Source organism: Lagenorhynchus albirostris, chromosome 7, assembly GCF_949774975.1.
Source record: "Lagenorhynchus albirostris chromosome 7, mLagAlb1.1, whole genome shotgun sequence".
Classification (NCBI taxonomy): Eukaryota; Metazoa; Chordata; class Mammalia; order Artiodactyla; family Delphinidae; genus Lagenorhynchus; species Lagenorhynchus albirostris.
In genome coordinates, this window is record NC_083101.1 from 85866381 (window position 1) to 85892493 (window position 26113).

Genomic DNA, 26113 nt, shown 5'->3' on the forward strand with positions numbered 1-26113 from the left:
TGGTTGTTCTTGCTCCAGATCATCATAGAGCTGGCTTCTTCCCTTCTCAGCTTGATGAGCCTCTTCATAGGGCACTTCTCTGACATCCTCCTTTAGTTTTTGAGTAACTCACATGATTTTTTTGGTTTTTAAGTGAAAATAAAATTATGTTTACACTATACTGTAGTCTATTAAGTGTGCAATAGCATTATGTAAAAAAAATACTTACCTTAATTAAAAATACTTTATTGCTAAAAAATGCTAACTATTATCTGACAATGGCAGGGTTGCCCAGTGGCATAAAGTGAAGGGCAATAAAATGAGATACGCCTAAAATATCTTTGGTGAGTTATTCAATGTTTGCTTTCTCTATGAGGAAGCATTGTGTCTGTTTTGTCATCGCTGTATCCCAGATTCTGTAACAGTGCTTGCCTGGAACACAATAGGACTTAAATAAACTGTGCTGGAACGAACGAGTATACAAACAAGAGTTATATACGGAAGAGGAAGAGCAAAATAAAGAATAAAAAGTCCATGTCTGTATTTCAATAACATTTTTTTTCTTAAGTCCCTATAAGATTTTGCAACTAGGAGTAGGAGGGTAAGACGGCGACCCTACAAAATCCAAAACAAGCCTTTTTCACGCCTTCCCAAGCCCCAGGCAGCTCCGCGCCTGCGCAGACCTCCACTGCCCCACCCCCTGCACTCAAGGGGCGGGGCCAGGCGGACGGCGGCTCGGGCGCGCGAGGATGACGTCACTCGGCGCGTGCCCGGGTAGCCCGTGGTAACACCTAGTCTGCGGAAGTGGAGACGAGCGGGCAGGCGGCTGACACAGGTAACCTGAGCGCTCCCTGTTGGGTCCCTGCCTTCCTCTCCAGCGGCACCTGGATGGCGGCGGGGTCAGCAGCGTCCCGCTTTGAAGGCAGCCAGGAGCCCATCCCTACCCTCATCTTTCTTGATCACCTGGGTTCCCATTCCCTCTCAGTCCTTCCAGACTCCTGAAGCTGAACCAGTTCTGGGGACTGGGCTGAGCCTGCCACTTCTCTCCGCCTCCACCCTCGGGTGGTGATGGGCTCTGACGCTCCTCTCCCCGGTGGCACAGACATTTCCCAGACTGCAGTTGCCGCCTCCTTCCTCTGTTGCCTCCAAGGCCCACCTAACCCGCCTCTCTCCGCTCCTAGCCCCACAGGGCTCATCTCCAATCTTGTTTAAGGAGACAGAACAGTTTCCGATTCTGTTCATTTCCACTTGCAGTGACACCCGGCCACCTTCCCTCCTCCCCTAGGATCCTTACTGAGAGCACCAAGTTTTGAGTTATTGTGTCCCTAAAGAGCATTCGTTCACTGTCAGTCTGGAGTTTTGCTCATTAAGGCATGTGTTTGTTGGGTAAGGGGGTGGCGCAGTAATGTGAAAATATATTGCTATAATAAATGATCCACATGGCATCCAGTCAACCGTCGAGATAGATGAAACAGTTACAGCATTTTATTAAAATGCTCCTGTCCTGTATTTCTTTTTTGTTTTCAAGCAATGATTACAATTATCCTCGCAAAGGTAGCCGTCAAAATAAATAAGCAACAGTACCCAACTAGGAATGTTTAGACCGCCAAAAAATGATAGGATTCGTATTGTTGATAAAGGAATGCGGGTTATTACAAAACCAACCAGAAAAGATATGGGTGGAGAAACAGGATTCCGACGTTTTTGTCTCATTTGATGATTTGGTTTTGTATTTTCTTGTACTTTCATATGCTCCATTTTTGAATAGGGCATATGGTACTGTACTTACTGTAATTCTGAGAAGCCTATGAATGACTTGCTAATTGGTAAGATTAGGCTCTTACATTTGGGGGACAAAGTAGAAAAAGGTTAGGGAATAATAGTAGTCGCTGTTTGTTGACCATCTGCTATATCCCAGGGACTGTGTTCAGCACTTTGCATGTGTTTTTTCCTTAGCTCACACAAGAACCTTGTGAGTTAAGAATTAGTATCCTCAACTTACAGGGAAGGAAACTTTGGTTCAGGTATGTGAAATTAACTTGCCAAAAATTCATGGTAACTATACTGGTGGAGACAAGCTTGAAGTTCAGTTCTATGTATGAGTTGAAAGCCTGTACTTTTTTTTTTTTATAACTCACTATGAGTGATCAGATTCTAGGCTTTTATAATAATGACACAATTCTATGAGTTTATTCACTCATCTATCCAAATGATTTGACACTTTCCAATATCTTTAGTATTAAGTTCTTATATACCTAGAATCAAAACACGTGGAAACCTTAATTTATTTATGATCCCCCTACACACACCACACACACACACACACACACACCACACACATACCATATTTCATTAAGAATGAGATAATTGGCAAATAAGATTGCTCAGTAACTTTCTGTTTAGAGCTCTCAGGGAATGAGTAATTTTGGACAGTTGAAAGTTTTACCCCTTTAGAAATGAAAATCATATTGACAGTTTTGGATGGAAAAAATTTAAATGCACTAAATAATTCTTTGCCTTCTAAAACAGTAAGTATACTGAACATATTTTAACTTTCCCTTATGTCTTAGAGCAGTCATTATGAATCTCATTTATTGTTGTGTTGTGATTTGGTGATTTCCTCAGAACATTTGTTATATTTGGCCCCCAAACTGCTTTGCATTTTGAGTTTTCCTAGACTTTATGTAGTGTACTCCTTAATATCACCAAGAGATTGTAAACCATAGCAATTAAAATTAAGGACCGGGAAAGCACGCTTGCAGGATTCCAGTCCTTGCTCTGCCACTTACTAGTAGGACAGCGAGCCCAGACAACATGGTTGACCCCTCTACACCTCAGTTTCCTCATTTGTAAAATGGGAATAATAAGAATACTTGTTGTCTGAGGTTGTTGTGAGGGATGTGAGTTAGTAGTATATGTAAACAGGTTATAACAAACCAGGCATATTCTAAGAGCCATGTAAGTGTTTCTAATATTATTATTAGTCTGGTTTTGGCTTTTTGTTCTTTGAATATTGTATTCTAGTTCTTTGAAAAATTTTTTTCTAATTTATTTTTATTTTTTTAATTGACGTATAGTTGATTTACAATGTTCTGTTATTTTCAAGTGTACAGCAAGGTGATTCAGTTATACATACATATATATATTCTTTTCCATTATAGATTATTACAAAACATTGAATATAGTTCCCTGTGCTATACAGTAGGTTCTTGTTGTTAATCTGTTTTATATGTAGTAGTATGTATCTGTTAATCCCAAACTCCTAATTTATCCCTCCTGCCTCTTTCAACTTTGGTAACCATAAGTTTGTTTTCTGTGTCTATGAGTCTATTTCTGTTTTGTAAATAAGTTTACTTGTATCCTTTTTTTAGATTCCACATATAAGTGATATCATATGGTATTTGTCTTTCTCTGTCTGACCTACTTCACTTAGTATGGTAATCTCTAGGTCCATCCATATTGCCATCCATATTGCTGCACATGGCATGATTTCATTCGTTTTATGACTGAGTAATATTCCATTGTACATATATACCACATGTTCTTTATCCATTCATCTGTTGATGGACCTTTAGTTTGCTTCCATACCTTGGCTATTGTAAATAGTGCTGCTGTGAACATTGGGGTGCATATATCTTTTTCAATTAGAGTTTTTGTCTTTTCTGAATATATGCCCAGGAGTGGGATTGCAGGATCATATGGTAATTCTAATTTTAGTTTTTTAGGGAACCTCCATACTGTTCTCTATAGTGGCTGTACCAGTTTATATTCCTACCAACAGGGTAGGAGGGTTCCTTTTTCTCCACACCCTCTCCAGCATTTATTATTTGTAGACAATTTAATGATGGCCATTCTGACTGGTGTGAGGTGATACCTCACTGTAGTTTTGATTTGCATTTCTCTATGAAAATTGTTATTCTTTGAATAGTATTTGATATGTGGTAATTACAAGAAAATTAAATTATACTAACTAGAATCCTGTATCCTAACCTGTATGTTAATTAATTTCTTTCTAGTTTGCTGATCTCTGCTTTATTTTCTTACTTTTTAACATCCTTATTGGAATATAATTGCCTTCAATGGTGTGTTAGTTTCTGCTTTATAACAAAGTGAATCAGCTATACACATACATATATCCCCATATCTTCTCCATCTTGCGTCTCCCTCCCACCCTCGCTATCCCACCCCTCTAGGTGGTCACAAAGCACGGAGCTGATCTCCCTGTGCTATACGGCTGCTTCCCACTAGCTATCTGTCTTACATTTGGTAGTGTATATATGTCCATGCCACTCTCTCACTTCATCCCAGCTTACCCTTCCCCCTCCCTGTGTCCTCAAGTCCATTCTCTATGTCTGCGTCTTTATTCCTGTCCTGCCTCTAGGTTCTTCAGAACCTTTCTTTTTTTATTTTCTAGATTCGATATATATGTGTTAGCATATGGTATTTGTTCTTCTATTTCTGACTTACTTCACTCTGTATGACAGACTCTAGGTCCATCCACCTGACTACAAATAACTCAATTTTGTTTCATTTTATGGCTGAGTAATATTCCATTGTATATATGTGCCACATCTTCTTTATCCATTCATCTGTCGATGGACACTTAGGTTGCTTCCATGTCCTGGCTATTGTAAACAGTGCTGCAGTGAACATTGTGGTACATGACTCTTTTTGAATTATAGTTTTCTCAGGGTATACACCCAGTACGGGGATTGCTGGGTCATATGGTAGTTCTGTTTTTACTTTTTAAGGAACCTCCATACTGTTCTCCATAGTGGCTGTATCAATTTACATTGCCATCAACATTGCAAGAGGGTTCCCTGTTCTCCACACCCTGTCCAGAATTTATGTTTGTAGATTTTTTGATGATGCCCATTCTGACTGCTGTGAGGTGATACCTCATTGTACTTTTGATTTGCATTTCTCTAATGATTAGTGATGTTGAGCATTCTTTCATGTGTTTGTTAGCTATCTGTATATCTTCTTTGGAGAAATATCTATTTAGGTCTTCTGCCCATTTTTGGATTGGGTTGTTTTTTTGATATTGAGCTTCATGAGTTGCTTGTAAATTTTGGAGATTAGTCCTTTGTCAGTTGCTTCATTTGCAAATATTTTCTCCCATTCTGAGGGTTGTCCTTTCGTCTTGTTTATGGTTTCTGTTGCTGTGCAAAAGCTTTTAAGTTTCATTAGGTTCCATTTGTTTATTTTTGTTTTTATTTCCATTTCTCTAGGAGGTGGGACAAAAAGGATCTTGCTGTGATTTATGTCATACAGTGTTCTGCCTATGTTTTCCTCTAAGAGTTTTATGGTGTCTTGCCTTACATTTAGGTCTTTAACCCATTTTGAGTTTATTTTTGTGTGTGGTGTTAGGTAGTGTTCTAATTTTATTCTTTTACATGTAGCTGTCCAGTTTTCCCAGCATCACTTATTGAAGAGGCTGTCTTTTCTCCACTGTATATTCTTGCCTCCTTTATCAAAAATAAGGTGACCATATATGCATGGGTGTATCTGTGGGCTTTCCATCCTGTTCCATTGATCTATATTTCTGTTTTTGTGCCAGTACCATACTGTCATGATTACCGTAGCTTTGTAGTATAGTCCAAAGTCCGGGAGCCTGATTCCTCCAGTTTTGTTTTTCTTTCTCAAGATTGCTTTGGCTATTCGGGGTCATTTGTGTTTCCGTACAAATTGTGAAATTTTTTGTTCTAGTTCTGTGAAAAATTCCATTGGTAGTTTGATTGGGATTGCACTGAATCCGTAGATTGCTTTGGGTAGTATAGTCATTTTCACAATGTTGATTCTTCCAATCCAGGAACATGGTATGTCTCTCCATCTGTTGGTATCATCTTTAATTTCTTTCATCAGTGTCTTATAGTTTTCTGCATACAGGTCTTTTGTCTTCTTAGGCAGGTTTATTCCTAGGTATTTTATTCTTTTTGTTGCAGTGGTAAATGGGAGTGTTTCCTTAAATTCTCTTTCAGATTTTCCATCATTAGTGTATAGGAATGCAAGAGATTTCTGTGCATTAATCTTGTATCCTGCTACTTTACCAAATTCATTGATTAGCTCTAGTAATTTTCTGGTAGTGTCTTTAGGATTCTCTGTGTATAGTATCATGTCATCTGCAAACAATGACAGCTTTACTTCTTCTTTTCCAATTTGGATTCCTTTTATTTCTTCTTCTTCTCTGATTGCTGTGGCTAAAACTTCCAAAACTATTTTGAATAATAGTGGTGAGAGTGGGCAACCTTGTTTTGTTCCTGATCTTAGTGGAAATGGTTTCAGTTTTTCACCATTGAGAACGATGCTGGCTGTTTGTTTGTCCTATATGGCCTTTATTATGTTGAGGTAACTTCCCTCTATTCCTACTTTCTGGAGGGTTTTTATCATAAATGGGTGTTGAATTTTGTCCAAAGCTTTTTCTGCATCTATTGAGATGGTCATATGGTTTTTCTCCTTCAGTTTGTTAATATGGTGTATCACATTGATTGATTTTCATATATTGAAGAATCCTTGCGTTCCTGGGATAAACCCCACTTGATCATGGTGTATGATCCTTTTAATGTGCTTTTGGATTCTGTTTGCTAGTATGTTGTTGAGGATTTTTGAATCTATGTTCATCAGTGATATTGGCCTGTAGTTTTCTTTCTTTGTGACATCTTTGCCTGGTTTTGGTATAGGGTGATGGTGGCCTCGGAGAATGAGTTTGGGAGTGTTCCTCCCTGTGATATATTTTGGAAGAGTTTGAGAAGGATAGGTGTTAGCTCTTCTCTAAATGTTTGATAGAATTCGCCTGTGAAGCCATCTGGTCCTGGGCTTTTGTTTGTTGGAAGACTTTTAATCACAGTCTCAATTTCAGTGCTTGTGATTGGTCTGTTCATATTTTCTATTTCTTCCTGGTTCAGTCTCAGGAGGTTGTGCTTTTCTAAGAATTTGTCCATTTCTTCCAGGTTGTCCATTTTATTGGCATATAGTTGCTTGTAGTAATCTCTCATGATCCTTTGTATTTCTGCAGTGTCAGTTGTTATTTCTCCTTTTTCATTTCTAATTCTATTCATTTGAGTCTTCTCCCTGTTTTTCTTGATGAGTCTGGCTAATGGTTTATCAATTTTGTTTATCTTCTCAAAGAACCAGCTTTTAGTTTTATTGATTTTTGCTATCGTTTCCTTCATTTCTTTTTCATTTATTTCTGATCTGATCTTTATGATTTCTTTCCTTCTGCTAACTTTGGGGTTTTTTTGTTCTTCTTTCTCTAATTACTTTAGCTGTAAGGTTAGGTTGTTTTTTTGAGGTGTTTCTTGTTTCTTGAGGTAGGGTTGTATTGCTACAAACTTCCCTCTTAGAACTGCTTTTGCTGCATCCCATAGGTTTTGGGTCATTGTGTTTTCATTGTCATTTGTTTCTGGGTATTTTTTGATTTCCTCTTTGATTTCTTCAGTGATCTCTTGCTTATTAAGTAGTGTATTGTTTAGCCTCCATGTATTTGTATTTTTTACAGATTTTTTCCTCTAATTGATATCTAGTCTTATGGTGTTGTGGTCGGAAAAGATACTTGATACGATTTCAGTTTTCTTAAGTTTATGAAGGCTTGAATTGCGGCCCAACATGATCTATCCTGGAGAATGTTCCATGAGCACTTGAGAAGAAAGTGTATTCTGTTTTTGTTGAATGGAATGTCCTGTAAATATCAATTAAGTCTGTCTTGTTTAATGTATCATTTAAAACTGGTGTCTCCTTATTTATTTTCATTTTGGATGGTCTGCCCATTGGTGAAAGTGGGGTGTTAAAGTCCCCTACTATTATTGTGTTACTGTCGATATCCCCTTTTATGGCTGTTAGCATTTGCCTTATGTATTGAGGTGCTCCTATGTTGGGTGCATGAATATTTATAATTGTTATATCTTCTTGGATTGATCCCTTGATCATTATGTAGTGTCCTTCTTTGTCTCTTGTAATAGTCTTTATATAAAGTCTATTTTGTCTGTTATGAAAATTGTTACTCCAGCTTTTTTTGACTTCCACTTGCATGGAATATCTTTTTCCACTCTGTCGCTTTCTGTCCGTATGTGTCCCTAGGTCTGAATGGGTCTCTTGTAGACAGCAAATATACGGGTCTTGTTATTGTATCCATTCAACCAGTCTGTGTCTTTTGGTTGGAGCGTTTAATCCATCTACATGTAAGGTACTTATAGATGTGTATGTTCCTATTACCATTTTCTTAATTGTTTTGGGTTTGTTATTGTAGGTCTTTTCTTTCGCTTGTGTTTCCTGCCTAGAGAAGTTCCTTCAGCATTTGTTGTAAAGCTGGTTTGGTGGTGCTGAATTCTCTTAGCTTTTGCTTGTCTGTAAATATTTTAATTTCTCCTCGAATCTGAATGAGATCCTTGCTGGGTAGAGTAATCTTGGTTGTAGGTTTTTCCCTTGCATCACTTTAAGTATGTCCTGCCACTCCCTCTGGCTTGCAGAGTTTCTGCTGAAAGATCAGCTGTTAACCTTTTGGGGATTCCCTCGTATGTTAATAGCTGCTTTTCCCTCGCTGCTTTTAATATTTTTTCTTTGTATTTAATTTTTGATAGTTTGATTAATATGTATCTTGGGGTAATTCTCCTTGGGCTTATCATGTATGGGACTCTCTGTGCTTCCTGGACTTGATTAACTATTTCCTTTCCCATATTAGGGAATTTGTCAACTATAATCTCTTCAAATATTTCCTCAGTCCCTTTCTTTTTCTCTTCTTCTTCTCGGACCCGTATAATTTGAATGTTGGTGTGTTTAATGTCCTAGTGGTCTCTGAGACTGTCCTCAATTCTTTTCATTCTTTTTTCTTTATTCTGCTCTGCAGTAGTTATTTCCACTATTTTATCTTCCAGGTCACTTATCTATTCTTCTGCCTCAGTTACTCTGCTATTGATTCCTTCTAGAGAATTTCTAACTTCATTTATTGTGTTGTTCATGATTGTTTGTTTGCTCTTTAGTTCTTCAAGGTCCTTGTTAAACGTTTCTTGTATTTTTTCCATTCTATTTCCAGGATTTTGCATCATCTTTCCTATCTTTACTCGGAATTCTTTTTCAGGTATACTGCCTGTTTCCTCTTCATTTGTTTGGTCTGCAGGGATTTTACCTTGCTCCTTCACCTGCTGTGTTTCTCTGTCTTCTCATTTGGCCTAACTTACTGTGTTTGGGGTCTCCTTTTTGCAGGCTGCAGGTTTGTAGTTCCCGTTGTTTTTGCTGTCTGCCTCCAGTGGTAAGGTTGGTTCATTGGGTTGTGTAGGCTTCCTGGTGGAGGGGACCAGTGCCTGTGTTCTGGCGAATGAGGCTGGATCTTGTCTTTCTCGTGGGCAGGACTGTGTCCGGTGGTGTGTTTTGGGGTGTCTGTGACCTTATTATGATTTTAGGCAGCCTCTCTGCTAATGGGTGATGTTGTGTTCCTGTCTTGCTAGTTGTTTCACATAGGGTGTCCAGCACTGTAGCTTGCTGGTCATTGAGTGGAGCTGGGTCTTAGCGTTGAGATGGAGATCTCTGGGAGAGCTTTCGCCATTTGATATTATGTGGAGCCAGGAGGTCTCTGGTGGACCAATGTCCTGAACTCGGCTCTCCCACCTCAGAGGCACAGGCCTGTCACCCGGCTGGAGCACCAGGCCCTGGGTAGTTCATGGTTTCTTAGGAAGTGTAGACAAACTGAAGTCTGGGGTTGCAGAAATCTCAAGCCCAGCTGGGGCTGGAAAATCTGCTTCCAAGCTCACTCATGTTGTTAGCACGTTTCAGTTTCATGTTGGCAGGTTTCAGTTTCTGGCTGGCTGTTGGCCAGAGGCTCAGTTCTTCTATCCGTACGTTAATTTATTAAATTCACTTTCATTGTGTCTTTGTAATGCAATATGCGTTTTTCTTAGAGTGTTTGGAGTAGAGCTTTCAAATATTTTCTTTTATTATATGTATTAAAATAATGGACTTTCAACGTCTGTTTGAATTTTGGGGGATATTTCAGTGTTTTAAATTATGGTTTACCAATACATGGGAACCCTCTCTACGTCTGAATTGAATGTCAGTTGATTTACACAACCCTTTATGGTGCCCTGGGCAGTTATACTATTGCACTCATGTTATCTTGCTTCTTTGTGGATAAGTACTTCTTTATAAAACCACCATTATGCATTGACCTCATATAACGTTAAGTCCTCAGTATAGTTCTCTTTCCTTCTATCTCCCTCATGGAAGTAAAAAACAAATTGACTCTATCAACAAGGTGAAATAATGTTCCGTATGAAATTTGCAAGGTATATACCCATTTTCAGGTGTGTACTTTAATCTAAGACCAGCTAAGAGTTGATGTTGACTCCTTTGATGTCCCTAGTTAGGAACTTGAGAATAAATGATCTATCCTTTATTTTAATACTATTAAGACTGATAATCATGTTAAAACTTCTTGTTGAAAATATAGGCTATAGTTTTAAAAAGTTTTTCTAAGATGGTAAAATGTACTTACATAATATAAAATTGAGTATTTTTATGTGTACAGCTCATTGGCATTAAGCACATTCACAGTGTTATTTAATTATCACCACTGTCCATTTTCAGAATTTTTTTATCTTCCCAAACAGAAACTCTGTACCCATTAAACAACAACTCCTCATTCCCCTCACTCCCTGTACCATCCTGCTCCAGCCCCTGTTAACCTCTATTCTACTTTTTGTCTCTATGAATTTGCCTATTCTAGGTTCCTCCTGTGGGTGGAATCAGACACCATTTACCCTTTGTGTCTGGTTTAGTTCAATTGGCATGTTTGCAAGGTTCATCCAAGTTGTAGCATGTATCGGAATTTCATTCCTTTTATGGTTGAATAGTATTCCATTGTATTATCTACCATATGCTGTACTTCTGATGCATATTTAATTTTGCTTATTTAAAAACTTTTTAAATTTTCTGTTTTTTTAATTTATTAAAAAATTAAATTGATTTTAAAATAAAATTAAAAAAATAAATTTGATTTGAAGTCTTTAATCTGCTTTGATTTGATTTTGTTTATGATGTAAGATAGTGGTCCAGTTTCATTCTTTTGTATGTGGCTGTCCAATTTTCCCAACTCCATTTATTGAAGAGATTGTCCTCTCCTCATTGTATATTCTTGGCTCCTTTGTCATAAGTTAATTGACCATACATACTAAAAAAACCAAAAACAGTTCACCAATTTCTCCCACCGTCCACCTCTTGCCACTGGCAACCACCAATCTGTTCTCTGTATCTGTGAGCCTGGTTATTGATTGATTGATTGATTCCACATGTAAGAGAACATACGGTATTTATTTTTTTCTCTCTGCCTTATTTCACTTAGCACAATGCCCTTGTGGTTCATCCATGTTGTCACAAATGGCAGGACTTCATTCTTTTTTATGTCTGAATAGTATTCTGTTGTGTGTATATACCACACTTTATCTATTTGTTCATGGATGAACACTTAGGCTGTTTCCTTATCTTGGCTATTGTAAATAATGCTGCAGTGAACATGGGGTGCATATATCTTTTTGAGTTAGTGTTTTTGTTTTATTTGGATAAATACCCAGAAATGAAATAGCTGGATCATATGGTAGTTTTAATTTTTGAGGAACCTCTCTACTGTTTTCCATAGTGGCTGCACCAATTTACATTCCCACCAACAGTATACGAGGGTTCCCTTTTCACTACATCCTTGCCAACACTTGTTATTTTTAGTCTTTTTGAAAATAAGCATTCTAACAGGTGTGAGGTGATATCTCATTGTGGTTTTGATTTGCATTTCCCTGATAATTAGTGATGTCGAGCACCTTTTCATGTACCTGTTGGCCGTGTGTAACGTCTTTTTTAGATAAATGGGTATTCAGATACTTTGCCCATTTTTAAATTGGATTTTATTGTTGTTGTTATTGAGTTGTATGAATTCTTTATATATTTTGGATATCAGCCCTTTATCAGATATATGATTTGCAATTATTTTCTCCCATTCAGTAGGTTGCCTTTTCATTTTGTTGATGGTTTCCTTCACTCTGCAGAAACTTTAGTTTGTTGTAGCCCCACTTTATTTTTGCTTTTGTTGCTTTTGCTTTTGGTATCAGACGCAATAACTCATCGCAAAGACTGATATCAAGGAGCTTACAACCTATATTTTCTTCTAGGAGTTTTATGGTTTCAGGTCTTACATTCAAGTCTTTAATCTGTTTTGAGTTGATTTTGTATGGGATGTAAGATGGTGGTCCAGTTTCATTCTTTTGTATGTGGCTGTCCAACTTTCCCAACACCATTTATTGAAGAGATTGTCCTTTCCTCATTGTATATTCTTGGCTCCTTTGTCATAAGTTAATTGACCATACATGCATAGGTTTATTCCTAGGTTCACTATTCTGTTCAGTTAATTATGTGTCTTGTTTTGTGTGTGTGTGTGTGTGTGTGTGTGTGTGTGTGTGAATTATGCCTGTTTATACTTCTCATTTCATGTGGTATGAACTTAACACTCATACCAGATTTGATTTGAGTCAGATTTGATTTGAGTCAGATTTGATTTGACTGTGAGTGCCTAGAGGATCAGGATTGGAGATATCAACTGAAATAACATTGTTATTGAACTGTGAACAAAATACCTGGTAACAGTGTTAAACTGGAGCTTGAGCATACATTATAGTGTTGTTTTTCTTCTCACCTAATATTTAGTCAAAAAATAAGAAGGAAAATAATAATAATGATAACTTTACCCAATATTTCTATAGCATTTACAGTATGCTAGGCATTGTTCCAAGCACTTTACTTATGAAGTAGGTACTATCATTGTTCTGTTTTACAGGTGAAGAAACTGAGGCACAGAGAAATTAAATGAATTTTTAAGATTACGAGGCTGGTAGGTGGTGACATTGGGAGTTTACCCAGTCTGTGTGGCTCTAGAGTTGATTTATCCTAAATTTTGAGTTGACCGACCATTAGGTCATTATCAACTTTACAATGTAAATTGTTTTGTCTAACACACTCTTTCTCTACCCTCTTCTTCTATATGATCTTCAAAACAGAACATTACTTCTGAGCTTAGTAGGCAACAGAAGAGCAACTGAACCCAAACTGTCAAAAGAGTAACAGGTGCTTCTCATTTGAGTGGGGTGACAGCATTTTAATGGGATTCAGACTGCATTTTCACAGCTTAGTTTGTATTATCTCCTTGTCTTTGAAAAGTAGATTCTAAAACTTTTTATGATCTCATATTGCATATATATTGTGTTGGTGTTTGCCTTTAGATATTGTACAATTCCCACACTACTGTTTTGTGGGTAGAGAAAGCTTTCTGTTCATAATGTTGTTATTGACTGTCACAGTGGTTTATAGTGCACTCATTTTATATCTAACTCATTCTATGTTGCTCGATTCCTGAAGAAATTATTTTGAAATAGCATTTTTCTGTATATATAGTCAGCTTCATTACACTTTTTCTTGGCTTTTTCTTTTGCTTACATTTTATTTCTTTGACACTTGTAATTGAAGGTTTAGTTTTTTGAAACTGATGGTAATCAGGATATGCTGGCTATATTTTGGCAGCAAAGGGGACATATCAGCCTGTTTCTTTTGGCACCAATAATATCTTGCATATGTAGCAAGTATGGTGCATATTTGGAGGTAGGAACTCTCAGAGTATTGTCTGGTAGAAATAGAATTATAGAATGAATGTTAAGGGTTCAAAGGTCCTTAGATATATCTCTTTTACCCTTCATTCAGCATTTGGGAATCTGAAGCTTGAGATGAAATGATTTGCCTGTATTTATACAGTATTAGAATCCATTTTTTAAAAAAAAGAGTACCAGTGTTCTGTGTTCTTTTGAATCATACCTCATTGTATTTGTGTAGCATTCTTACGGGTAAGAAGGGACTTCCAAGTTTTTTACCTGTATACTCTTAATTATGATTCTTCTTAGAATAATGTGTCTGGGTGAGAGATAATGACCTGAATTAGACAGGTTGCAGAGAGAATGAATATGATGGATCCAAGAGATACTTAGATTAAATTGATAGGACTTTGCAATTGTTTACATGTAGGTGAGAGTAAGAAATCTAGGATGATCCTTAGGATTCTACTGTGGGTAACTGGGTAGATGGTGATGTCATTCACAAGGAAAACTTAGAAGAAATCAGGGCCGGATGTATGATTTGAAGTGACTAGAGCATGGATTGCACAAACAAGTGAGAAAGATTGAAGCTAGAACTACAGGACAGACAGACATCTAAGAGGTGGGAGAAGGAAAGGCCAAAGAGGTATGTATGGAGGAGAGAATGGTGTTGCAAGCACCAAAAGAGGAGAAAATTTTAAGGAGGGCATGGTAATTTGTGTTAATGCTCCAAAATTAAGGGCTGAAAGAACCCACCGAAGTTGATAACTAGGAAGTCATTTGCCTCCACTGTGGAGTCTTGGTGGCATAGTAGGGATGTGAGCAGGGAGATGGAGTAATGAGAACAGAGTAAAGGCAGTTCTTTCAAGGAATTTTGCTATGATGAGAGAGATGTGGAAGGAAAGGTTTTTGTTCATTTGTACTTTTTTTCTCCTTAAAAAAAATGGGCTGGAAAAGAGGAAGAAGTTGAGGTAGATGATTTAGGGGGTTGGATAATTGATGAAGCAGGGTCCAGGAGGAGACCAGCAAGTGATGATATCCAGAGCGTAGGCCATGATCAGAGTTTGCTGGGACAGGAGGGACATTTCTTCCATTCTCCTAGGGAGAAAGGTGGGGATAGATGTAAAAAATTCTCCCGTAGGATGGGGAAGGAATATGTGGAAGTTCTTGTCTAGTGGTAGCAAAATGTCTTTTGTGAAGCAGCTAAAGTTGCTGACATTGAGTGTTTGATTTGGGGGAGAGTGGGGGATTGAGGGGACAGGTAGTGTTTAGAATAGGCACTGAGGGAAAAAGATAGGAGTCAAGGGGTGACTAGCAAGAGACAAGAAGAGTTGCCTGCCTGATTATGCTGAGGGTTTTGCTGAGGTTGGAATCTGTGAATATGTACTGTCAGCTATTTTTGTGATTACGTGATATTTACTTGTTTGTTTTGCTTTTGTTGAGCTCTGTACACCAAGTTTAGAAGTAGAAAATTGGAATGATTCAATTGGTTGAGAGTTATGTTTTATAGAACAGGTGTGTCAGAAGGATGAAAGGGCAAGAGAATTTAGGTTAAAATGTCCTAAGAGTGATTGAAGAAATAGACCACATTATCTAAAGAGGACCATAGAGCAGGTATTCTCAACTTTAGAAACATTTATAATTTTCTGTTGTAGGGGCTGTCCTATGCATTGTAGGGTGTTTAACATCCCTGGCCTCTACATACTAGACGCCAGTAACAGCCCCCTCCAGTTGTAACAATCAAAAATGTCTCCAGACATTGTCAACTGCCCTCTGAGGGGCAAAATCACTTCTGATTGGAACCACTGCCTTAGAGTCAGAAGAAGCAGATCGATTGGACATAAGAGGAAGGGTGAGGGACTGGGGTCTCAATGCAGTAAGTAAAAGAGTTGGCAAGTAAGCCAGAGAAAGAGTGGGGAGAATAAGAGGTCGTGTTCTGAGATTAGATTATGGAAATTACATATTTTATTTTATTTTATTTTGAAAATTACATATTTTAGATGTAGATCTATTCCAAGTAATAAAAATGTCAAGAATGGACCATTGATTTGCTGAGTGGAGTGAAGATGAAGGTTGTTGGCACTGAGTAGGTAATTTTGGGAGAGAGAGAAAGTAGCCAGAGCAAGTTGGAAAAGCAGTCATGGGCCATCCTAAGAGATTCTGAAATAAGACAAGAACTAAGACTTTCTGGATGTTTGTTTTCTTACTCTATCCAGTAAGTGTTAGTCAACTCTTTTTCTAACACTGTCAATTCCCTGAACTTGTACTTCCCTCCTGCAGTGTTTTAAAAAGTCATGGAATTCATCCAGTTTGGTTTTCTTGCAGTGTTTTTTTAGGTGAGTAGTTGTTTTTTGTTTCTTTTTCAATATTTCCTGATCTGATTTTGTGATCCTTTACCTCTAAATATTCTGCTTTTCAAAAGGGCCTGGTTCTGTGCTATGTGACCTAATTTCAGAACATTTCTTTTGTGTTTGGGCATCTCAGTCATTGGCTGAAGTAATGTCAACTTATCATTAAATCTTACAACCTCTTAGAAGTATTCTTTTCCCCTGCCTTCTCCCACCTGCTCTTTATTGTTTCATATTTATTTGGAACATATAATTATGTTTGTACAATTTTAATTGACAGGTAATTACAATGGACTCAGTAAGCAGGACATAAACTACTAGTAGAATACGCCTATAAATATGCTTTATTCTATGTTTGATTAATCCAGACTTCAGTGGAAGTTGTTTTTTTGCCTTATCTTAATGAACTTACCCTGCATTATTCATCAAGAATGGGTACTAACTCGTACCTCTTTTACAAAGAGTTAAAAATTATATATATTATCAACAGATACAAGCTGACCTAGTTTTTGTTATTATATCACAAGTATTGTCATTGCAAGCTAGGAAATAAGTAGGTGACATTAAAAGCCTTGACCTTTTGATTGGAACATTTAGTCTATTTGCATTTAAAGTAATTTTATTTTTATTTATTTATTTTATTGAAGTATAGTTAATTTACAATGTTGTGTTAGTTTCAAGTGTACAGCAAAGTGATTCTTTTTTATGACTAATATTCCACTATATCTATCTATATCTATATCTATCTATCTATCTATACCACATCTTTATCCATTCATCTGTTGATGGACATTTAGGTTGCTTCCATGTCTTGGCTATTGTAAATAGTGCTGCTATGAACAATACATATTGGGGTGCATGTATCATTTCAAATTAGAGTTTTCTTTGGATATATGTCCCGGAGTGGGATTGCAGGATCATATGGTAATTCTATTTTTAGTTTTTTAAGGAACCTCCATACTGTTTTCCATAGTGGTTACACCAATTTACATTCCCACCAACAGTGTAGGAGGATTCCTTTTTCTCTACACCCTCTCCGGACTTTTTATTGATGGCCATCTGACTGGTGTTTTTCAGTTTAATTAAGTCCCATTTGTTTATTTTTATTTCCATTACTCTAGGAGATGGTTCCCCCAAAATATTGCTGCAATGTGTGTCAAAGAGTGTTCTGCCTATGTTTTCCTCTAGGAGTTTTATAGTATCCAGTCTTACATTTCGGTCTTTAATCCATTTTGAGTTTATTTTTATGTATGGTATTAAAGAATGTTTTGATTTCATTCTTTTTCATGTTGCTGTCCAGTTTTCCCAGCATCACTTATTGAAGAGACTGTCTTTTTTCCCTTGTATATTCTTGCCTCCTAATAATTGACCATAGATTAATTGACCATAAGTGTGTGGGTTTCTTTCTGGGCTTTCTGTCTTCTTCCATTGATCTATATGTCTGTTTTTTTTGTGCCAGTACCATTCTGCTTTGATTACTGTAGCTTTGTAGCATAGTCTGAAGTCAGGGAGTCTGATTCCTCCAGCTCCGTGCTTTTTTCTCAAGATTGTTTTGGCTATTTGGGGTCTTTTGTGTTCCCATACAAATTAAAAAATTTTTTGTTCCAGTTCTGTGAAAAATGCCATTGGTAATTTGATAGGGATTGCAGTGAGTCTGTAGATTGCCTTGGATAGTATGGTCATTTTAACAATATTGATTCTTCCAATCCAAGAACATGGTATACCTTTCTATCTGTTTGTGTCTCTTCAGTTTCTTTCATCAGTCTCTTATAGTTTTCAGAGTATAGGTCTTTTGCCTTATTAGGTAGGTTATTCCTAAGTATTTTATTCTTTTTGTTGCAGTCATAGATGGGATTGTTTCCTTAATTTCTCTTTCTAATATTTTCTTGTCAGTGTATAGAAATGCAACAGATTTCTGTATATTAGTTTTGTATCCTGCAACTTCACTGAATTCATTGATGAGCTAGCTGTAGTAGTTTTCTGGTGGCATCCTTAGGATTCTCTATTAATAGTATCATGTCATCTGAAAACAGTGACAGTTTTACTTCTTCTTTTCCAGTTTGGATTACTTTTGTTTCTTTTTCTTTTCTGACTGCTGTGGCTAGGATTTCCAATACTATGTTGTTTGTTTGTTTATTTATTTATTTAGCTGCGCCACATGGCATGTGGGATCTTAGTTCCCTGGCCGGGGATTGAACCCACGTCCGCTGCATTGGAAGTGTGGAGTCTTAACCACTAGATCGCCTGGGAAGTCCCCCAAAACTATGTTGAATAAAAGTTGCAGGAGTGGACATCCTTGTCTTGTTCCTGATCTTAGAGGAAATGCTTTCAGCTTTTCACTGTTGAGTATGATGTTAGCTGTGGGTTTGTCCTATATGGCCTTTATTATGTTGAGGTTTGTTCCCTCTGTGCCCACTTTCTGAAGAGGTTTTATCATAAATGGACGTTGAATTTTATCAAAAGCCTTTTCTGCATCTATTGAGATGATCACATGGTTTTTATTCTTCAATTTGTTAATGTGGTATATCATGTTGATTGATTTGCAGATATTGAAAAATCCTTGCATCCCTGGGATAAGTCCCAGTTGATCATGGTATATGATCCTTTTAATTTATTTATTGTTGGAGTCAGTTTGTCAGTATCTTGTTGAGGACCTTTGCCTCTGTGTTCAAAAGTAATTATTGATAGGTATGTGCTTATTGGCATTTTGTTAATTGTTTTCTCCTTGCTTTTGTAGTTTTGTTGTTGTTCCTTTCTTCTTTTGCTCTCTTCCCTTGTGATTTTATATCTATTTTTAAGATTATGTTTGGATCCTTTTTTTTTTAACTTTTATTTATTTATTTATTTATTGGCTGTGTCGGGTCTTAGTTGCAGCACGTGGGATCTTCGTTGAGGCATGCGGGGTCTTTCGTGGCAGTGCGCAGGCTCTTCGTTGTGGCACGTTAGCTTCTCTCTAGTTGTGGCGTGCAGGCTTCAGAATGTGTAGGCTCAGTAGTTGCGGCACGTGGGCTCTCTAGTTGTGGCATGTGTGCTCTAGAGCATGCAGGTCAGTAGTTGTGGTGCATGGGCTTAGCTGCCCTGCGGCATGTGGGATCTTAGTTCCCCAACCAGGGATTGAACCCACGTCCCCTGCACTGGAAGGCAGATTCTTAACCACTGGACCACCAGGGAAATCCCATGTTTGGATTCTTTTCTCTTTTTTGTGTGTGTATATATCAGAGGTTTTTGATTTGTGGTTACCTTGAGGTTCATATATAACAACCTATATATATGTGATTAAGTTGATGATCTCTTAAGTTCAGATGCATTTTAACCACCCTACATTTTTACTCACACCACCCCCCAAGTGTTTTTGATGTCTCTTTTTTTTTTTTTTTTGCGGTACACGGGCCTCTCACTGCTGTGGCCTCTCCCGTTGTGGAGCACAGGCTCCGGACACGCAGGCTCAGTGGCCATGGCTCACAGACCCAGCCTCTCCGCGGCATGTGGGATCTTCCCGGACCGGGGCATGAACCTGCGTCCCCTGCATCGGCAGGCGGACTCTCAACCACTGCGCCACCAGGGCAGCCCTGATGTCATATTTTTATATCTTTTTGTTTTGTGTATTCCCTAACTACTTATTTTGGATACAGGTGATTTTACTACTTTTGTCTTTTAACCTTTTCTACTTGTGTTATATGTGGTTGATCTACTACCTTTGCTGTATGTTTCCCTTTACTCATGAGATTTTTTTCCTTTCATAATTTTCATATTTCTAGTTGTGGCCTTTTCTTTTCCATTTAGAGAAGACCCTTTAACTTTTCTTGTAAAGGTGGTTTAGGGGTGCTGAACTCTTTCAGCTTTTACTTATCTGTAAAACTCTATCTCTCCTTCAAATCTGAATGATAACCTTGCTGGGTAGAGTATTCTTCGTTGTAGGTTTTTTCCCTTTTGTCACTTTGAATATACCTTGCCACTCTCTTCTGGCTTCCAAAGTTTCTTCTGAAAAGTCAGCTGATAATCTTATAGGAGTTCCCTTGTACATAACTTGTTACTTTTTTATTGCTGCTTTTAAGAGTCTCTCTTTATGTTTAATTTTGCCACTGTATATGTAATGTGTCTTGCTGTGGACCTCTTTGGGTTCATCTTGTTTAAGACTCTCTTGTCTATTTCCTTCCCCAAGTTAGGGGAGTTTTCAGCTATTACTTCTTCAAATAAGTTCTCTGCCCCTTTCTCTCTCTCTTCTTCTGGGACCCCTAGAATATGAATGTTAGTATGCTTGATGTTTTCCTGGAGGTCTCTTAAACTGTCCTTATTTTTAAAAATTCTTTTTTCTGTTCAGCATGGCTTATTTTTACTACTCGTCTTCTAGATTGCTGATCCATTCCTCTGTATCATCTAATATACTGTTGATTGCTTCTAATGTATTTTTTCCTTCAGTTGTTGTATTCTTCAGCTTTGTTTGGTTCTTCCTTATATCTTCTAACTCTGTTGAAATTCTCACTGTGTTCATTCTTCTCCCAAGTTCATTGAGCATCTTTATGATCATTACCTTGAACTCATTTTGAGTAGAGTGTTTATCTCCACTTTGTTTAGTTCTTTTTCTGAGGTTATGTCTTGTTTCTTTACTTGGAACATATTCCTCTGCCTTCTTATTTTGCCAATTCTCTTGTTTATGTCTGTGTATTAGGTAGTTCAGTTACATCTCCTGATCTTGGAGAAGTGGCCTTAATGTAGGAGACATCCTGTGGAATCCAGCAGTGCACTCCCCTCTGGTCATCAGAATTATATGCTCTAGAGGTGTCCCTATGTGGGCTGTGTGTGCCCTTCTGTTGTGGTAAGGCAGACTGCTGTGGGCATGCTGGTAGGCAGGGCTGCCTCCTGTGGTGGCTGCAGGTCTGCTGGAGGGTGGGGTAGGCTTCTGGTGTGGTTGGCTGCTCAGAGGTGGGGGGTGGTGTGGGTCTGCTGCTGGCCTGCTGGAGAGCAGGACCAGGTCCTCAGGTGGCTATATGCAGGGCAGGGGAATGTAATACAAATTATTTTTCATGGAAGCCAATCTATTTGATGTAGTATAAAAAATCAGCTTCTGTCAAGGAATATCCTATAATAGCTAAATCCTCTACTGGTGATTAACAATATTTTTTATAAATTTATTTATTTTTATTTATTTATTTTTGGCTGTGTTGGGTCTTTGTTGCTGTGGGAGGGCTTTCTCTAGTTACGGTGAGCAGGGGCTACTCTTCATTGCGGTGCGCGGGCTTCTCATTGAGGTGGCTTCTCTTGTTGTGGAGCACAGGCTTCAGTAGTTGCAGCATGCGGGCTCAGTAGTTGTGGTTCACAGGCTGTAGAGCACAGGCTCAGTAGTTGTAGTGCACGGGCTTAATTGCTCCGTGGCATGTGGGATCTTCCCAGACCGGGGCACGAACCTGTGTCCCCTGCATTGGCAGGCGGATTCTTAACCACTGCGCCACCAAGGAAGTCTGATTAACAATAGTTTTTGACCTTATTTCCATACTTAAGTATGGGGCTTTCTAAAAAAAAGATTAATTAATTACCTCAAGAAAGAATGATGACCAGTTTTTTTTGTTTGTTTTTTTTGGCGGTACGTGGGCCTCTCACTGCCGTGGCCTCTCCCGTTGCGGAGCACAGGCTCCGGACGCGCAGGCTAAGCGGCCATGGCTCACGGGCCCAGCCGCTCCGTGGCATGTGGGATCTTCCCGGACCGGGGCACGAACCCGCGTTCCCTGCATCGGCAGGCGGACTCTCAACCACTGCGCCGCCAGGGAAGCGCATGACCAGTTTTTTATACCATATGGATCTGATTTGTTTTGGTGTTTAGGATCTAGCACCTCAAAGGAGAAATGGGTTGCTCTCTCCAAACCATGAAAATGGATGTTTATGCTAAATACGACAACATGCCAGAAAACAACATTTTGTCAAAGAAGTTGTGCGGTAAAAAGCAGCAGCATTACATCCATCAGTTGGTCTCCAGTAGCAGATGACATTAAATGATTTGTGTGCTCAGTTTGCACCCATATTCAGTAGTTGGACAAACCTAAGACTCTTCAGTGGTCACACTAGAGCAAGTGGATGCCCAAGGATTTGGACTGTTTTTTATAAGAAATTTTTTTGATTCAGAACATGGCTTAACATATTTTCTTGTTAAAGCAAGTGTTCTAGGTTTTGGAAATACCATGGTTATAGTGTATGTTGTATTTAATCATTTTCTTACAATGGTTTAAGGAGGTCATATATTTTTACCATACATAGTAAATTATTAATATTATGCAGTATTTGCAACATTTAACTAGCTTATGGCCAACATTTTTAAAACATCCTTCCCTATTGGTGTAGTTCTATATTTGTTCTCCAGGTTTACTTTTTTCTTAAGGATAGAAAAAAGAAAAATAAACTGTTTAGCCTTACCTGTTAAACTTCCTAATTAATTTTAACACGGTCCCCAAATTGTTAGTTATATGTTCAAATTGAAAAGATGATTGAGCTCCTGAAGATCCTCTAAAGATATTTAAGCTTTATCCAATGCGTTTTCTTACCTTGCTCCGAAATGTTTTTCAATTTCTAAGAATTTATTGAAATATCTTTTCTTGGGAAGGATGAACTGAATATATATGCAATTCACCACTTAGAACCTGATGCTGGGAATATATTTTAAACCTTGATGAGATGAATTTGAAAGCTGTTTAGAGAGCATGGGGCACCCATTTGTAGTCTGTAAATTCTGGATCTATCTCTGAATGGAGAAATCTGTGTTATATATTTATTCCCACGAAGGACCAGTACGTAAATGTTGAGAGCTGAATGCTTCTATTTCTGGACAGTCTTTTGAGTTTATACTTGACCTAATTGTGCCTCCAGACGTGTACTCCTTGCTGAGTTCGTTTGTACAGCTGTAGTCCTGTGACAGTCATCAAATAAATCACTAACTGGAGGTAGCCTGACTTGATTTCCAGCTAAAGGAAGTGTAGTTCCCTAAGACAGGAACAGACGGACCTCTTGACTTTCCAACAGCTTTCCTGCATAGGAAGTATAGTTTCAGGGTAGGAAGTGAGGCTGTAGGGTCAGACAGAGGCTAGGAATTGGGGGAGGGATAGGAAGGGTGTTTATCTCTGGAGCTGCCAAGAAAGGACAAGCTTATCACCCTTACTACAAGTTTTGAACGATGGGAACTTCCTGAAGATACTGAACAGCAAGGGTCCTACACAAGAAGCCCTGCAACCGGTGGTTAGAGTCTTTGCCAGTTGGAGTAGTTTTTTTTTTAGCATCACTGAACTCATTGAAGGAGATCAGAGTTAGATTAAGCCAGTGATTCTCAAGTCTGGTCTCTGGACCAACAGCATCAGTAATCACCTGGAACTTGTAAATGCAAGTAGTAGTCTGTGTCTTAACAAGATCTTCAGATGATTTTAAATGTATGTCTAGTCTGAAAACCACTGGCCCAGGAAATTCAAAGTGGTTGAGAACCACTTTGCTAAATTGTGGTGGCAAAGTCACAATGTTGAGAAAGAATGAGTGCAGACTTTATTGCCTGCTGGAGCATCCTTTAATCATTATGTAAGTATGGCATTCCTCTTACAGAGTATCCTGTGTTTCACACTGAATGACAAAAGAGATATTGGTATCTTTACTATAAATATAGTAACAAATAACACTTGTCTTACAGGTAGAGAATACTTCCTGTTCATGGCTGCAGTTCACACTAGAATCTAAATTCTTCCAGACTGTAATAGAAGAGAACTTTTCACTTTGCCTTCTTTTCCATTTTAAATATTTATTCCTTGATTCTTTTTTTAATGTATACTTTATATATGCAATGACTTGTGAGAATCCTGTTTTTGTGTTTTTGTGATGGCAAGAGTTGGTTCAAGTAGCTAAGTGGTTCAGAAGCATTAAGGTACATAAGAATTACCTGGCCATCTTATGTAAAATGTGGATTATTGGCCCCATCCCTGGAGATTTTGATTTAATAGCTCTGACATAGTTTCTAGGAATCTTTTTTTTTTAATTGAAATATAGTTGATTTACAATGTTGTGTTAGTTTCTGGTGTATAGCACAGTTAGTTCATATATATATATAATTTTTCATATTCTTTCCCATTATGGTTTATTACAGGACACTGAATATAGTTCGCCGTGCTATACAGTAGGACCTTGTTGTTTACCAATGACAAACTCCTAATTTATCCCTCCCTCACCCCCTTTCCCCTTTGGCAGCCATAAGTTTGTTTTCTGTGTCTGTGAGTCTTTTTCTGTTTCATAAATAAGTTCATTTGTGTCATATTTTAGAAGAATCTGTATTTTTAACAAACACCCTCCACATTTGATTCTAGTGCGTGTGATCCTCAGACCACACTTTGAGACACGCTGTGGTAGATCTCTGAGAAGAGTTGCGATTTATCTGGTTATAAAACAAATGTTTTCATGAGTTTCTGAGGATATTTACAGATGTGAATCTGAATTGCTAGTAATGAAGCTACCTGAATGTGTAATGTTCAATGGAAATTGATGCTTGGGATGAAATTCTTTGAGAAATCACCAGTAGTCTTCCTAGGTTAAAATGCTCCCAAAGACCATTTTGACAGTATAATATAACACAAAACCAATCAGACTTAAAGGTTTTGTAGCTCTATAATTTATATTTTCTGAACAGTCTTTAGGAAGCCTATCTTTACAGTTATGGGGCTATATATCAAAGCTTCACACAAAGAATAAATTAACTTGAGAAAATACTAGGAAAGTATATCTTTCCACGGTCTCCAAGCCATGTGCCAGAAGCCTAAAAGGCATCAAGAGTGTTAAGAAAATATGTCAGTGAACCTATTGACCAGAACCCTAAGATCACTTTCAGGGGCAGGAGTAGGTTTATCTAAAATGAGTTATGGGGCTTCCCTGGTGGCGCAGTGGTTAAGAATCCGCCTGCCAATGCAGGGGACATGGGTTCGAGCCCTGGTCCGGGAAGATCCCACATGCTGCGGAGCAGCTAAGCCCAGGCACCACAACTATTCATCCTGCGCTCTAGAGATTGCGAGCCACAATTACTGAGCCCATGTGCCACAACTACTGAAGCCCATGTGCCTAGAGCCCGTGCTCTGCAACAAGAGAAGCCACCACAGTGAGAAGCCTGCACACCGCATTGAAGAGTAGCCCCCGCTCGCCACAACTAGAGAAAGGCTGCACGTAGCAATGAAGACCCAACGCAGCTAAAAATAAATACATAAATAAATTTTTAAAAATGATTTGTGATTTTTTCTTACATAGATTTCTTTTAAAAGTTGTTATATCTAGCTCTCAGGAAAATGATTAATGAATAAGAATAGGGAAGGAAGCTTTTTTTTTTTTCCTTTTTCCTTTTTTTTTTCTGTTCTCTTTGGAGAGAGCCTTCAGTTACTATCTTTCTGTATTCCTCGCTATTCCAGAATTCAGTTAGGGCTTCTTAAATGGATAAGAGTAAAGACAGTGGCATGTTCTTGATTCACCTACTTAGGATGGATAATTGTCAACAACAGTAGTTGTTCCCCCTGCAGTGGGAAAAGGGAGTAAAAAAGGGGATGATCAATTATTCCAGGGTCTTCAATGTGAGTTTTTTTGAGGAGGGGTTGTATGATGACATCTCCCATCAGGAATGGGAATAAGCTTCTCTAAGGAATCTGTTTCAAACCACCCTTCATACTAATATTTCAAAATGAAATCTAACTCATGTTTCCTTTACACAAGAGGAACAGATGTAGTAGAGCCCAGACTTTCTCTGCCCTGGAGTCACTACTTTAGTAGTGGGCCCCTCTGCAGGCTTTTAGGACTGGTGTCAACAGGAAGGAAGAAGCAGAGTCAGTAGAAAGCCCTTCCCCTGGGCTTCCCTGGTGGCGCAGTGGTTGAGAGTCTGCCTGCCGATGCAGGGGACGCGGGTTTGTGCCCCGGTCCGGGAAGATCCCACATGCCACGGAGCAGCTAGGCCCGTGAGCCATGGCCGCTGAGCCTGCGCGTCCGGAGCCTGTGCTCCGCAATGGGAGAGGCCACAACAGTGAGAGGCCCGCGTACCGCAAAAAAAAAAAAAAAAAAAAAAAGCCTTGCCCCATCTGATCATCAGACAGCCTTCCTTCTGCCAAATTCAGCTCTGTTTGACAAGCTGAACATGGCAGTAGCACCCGGACTGTATCATACTGTATCCAAGAACTTGTA

General features: G+C 38.4%; 1 protein-coding gene across 1 annotated transcript in view; it reads left to right on the forward strand.

The window, feature by feature from the left end:
- The first annotated feature begins 747 nt into the window (after positions 1 to 747).
- Positions 748 to 26113, forward strand: part of AOPEP (aminopeptidase O (putative)) — a 359663-nt gene continuing 334297 nt past the window's right edge. The window contains exon 1 of the mRNA XM_060155372.1: positions 748 to 814. The gene's annotated coding sequence lies outside the window, so the exon portion shown is untranslated. The remainder of the gene's footprint in view (positions 815 to 26113) is intronic.